The following is a 1,856-nucleotide window of genomic DNA, read 5'->3' on the forward strand; positions in this document are numbered from 1 at the left end:
GGTGGGCTGGCGGAGCCTGCCATGAGAAAGCGGCTACAGGAGGGCACGCTTCCTTGGCCCACGGTGGCGGCAGGGAACAGACACGTAAACACAGGAAATAGCCATAAGTATTTATTAAGGAAGAGGGAGAAAGAAAGACAGAGAAAAGAGATAAAAGGAGAGAGGAGAGACAAAAGAAGAGAGAGACAGAGAAAACGCGTGCGCACGCCAAGGAAGCAGAAAGAGGAAGGGTCCCAAGATGGCGATGGGCAGGTCAGAGGTTATGGGAGTGGGCGTGGCTAGGGCAGGGACTGAAAGAATAACAAATATACTTAGGACAATTCTCACCTTTAGTTGTAGTGGCTCTAGAGAAGTCATGTAGAAAGAAGTGTATGACAAAGTCAAGTTCTACTTATGACATAATGGCAGTTCACAATAAATATGCACACAAGTTATCATCTGTCAGTACATACAGCACAATCAAATGTACTGAATGCAAAGGCAAAAGAAAATTGAGCACTCACAGTGCATGTTCTACTTAGGCAAACACCACAAAGCATTTACAAAAGGATCAATAAACATATTAGTTGCCAATATTTCTTTTAAATAATATTACATTCTTCCTTTCTTCCCAACAACTTGTTGAAGGATAGCTTGCTACTTCCCCTTTTCTCTCTGAAATCATTCTGGAATTATGACCATGGTGTCTTCCTAACTTTGCACTTACATTGTCTAGTCCTTGCCTTGGGCTGTCCTCTACGGAGGAATAGTCGAAGGTTGGCATTATGCACATCTGTAGTGAGTTCCACCACAGATCTCTACATAGCTGAGAGCACAGAAGGTCCCAAACACGGACAGATGTCAAGTGATGGCCATTCACTACTGATCATTTACTAGGAGCTTGGAAATTTGTATAAAAAAAATGCATTTATTCTGTATAAAAGATCACTTTTAATACAGGGTAAGCTCTCTTTAAGTACTTCCTTTGCCAGAGTCTGATCATTTTCAGGTCATGGGGAAGCACACATAAATATCTACATGTTTATATTTTAAGAAATCAAATGTGGTTAAAAGAAAATGGTTAATTGTGGCATTAGGACCTGATTTTATAACTGATTTTAATATTCTACAGAAAAGGTATATCAAGCCTGGCATGGAAAACTTTTACTCCTAGTACTCAGAAGTCATAGATGGGCAGAGTTTTCTGAGTTTGATGCCAGCCTGTTTTACTCGGGGAATGCTAAGTAGCACAGGAGAGCTACAGAGTGAGACCTGTGTCTAAACAAAAAATAAAATCCGGATTCAGAAACCAAGAGACATTAAAACTGTGTGTGCTTGTGTGGGTGCGTGTGTATGTCCTTGTCCAGGCACCATGTTAATCTTCTCTGTACATTCCAATTTTAATATATTTGCTGTAGAAGTGAGCACTGCAGAAAATAAACATTTGAATGAATGAATTTAGAAGGATGCCAAACTAGGATGAATGAAAGAATGCGTGAAATAATAAAGGAATAAAAAGGAAGGGTGGTGTGAAGGAATGGCTGAATGGGAAAAAACAATGAAAGCAATGATGAGTTAGGACTGAGAAGCAGAGACTTCAGAGTGTTTCCAAAGGAGTGGGCCTCAACACTGGAGTGAAATTGACACTTGGGGCAGGTCTGTGGGGATGGCGAAAGGCAGGTTGCCATGTCTCAGGCCTCTGGGTGGAGAGAGATGAAGTACCGGACTAGAGAGAGTGCAGCTACCTGAACATCAGTGGCAGTAGACTTCTCTTGCTTCTTTTCTGCTTCATTTTCATAGGCAGATAAGAATAATAAAAGACCCCCGGTGTGGGGAGACTCTCACTCAAGTCTTGGGATAACACGACCCCCCCCCCC

The 1,856-nt window shown here is 41.9% G+C and overlaps 1 non-coding gene across 1 annotated transcript; it reads right to left on the minus strand.

Moving 5' to 3' along the window:
* Positions 1-1,299: 1,299 nt before the first annotated feature.
* On the minus strand, positions 1,300-1,407 carry LOC126495143 (U6 spliceosomal RNA). Its single transcript, XR_007590113.1, has one exon. It is a non-coding gene; the product is annotated as a U6 spliceosomal RNA (small nuclear RNA).
* Positions 1,408-1,856: the final 449 nt, after the last annotated feature.

This window comes from Alexandromys fortis, unplaced genomic scaffold, assembly GCF_014885135.2.
Source record: "Alexandromys fortis isolate MF-2015 unplaced genomic scaffold, M_Fortis_MF-2015_v1.1 scaffold_450, whole genome shotgun sequence".
NCBI lineage: Eukaryota > Metazoa > Chordata > Mammalia > Rodentia > Cricetidae > Alexandromys > Alexandromys fortis.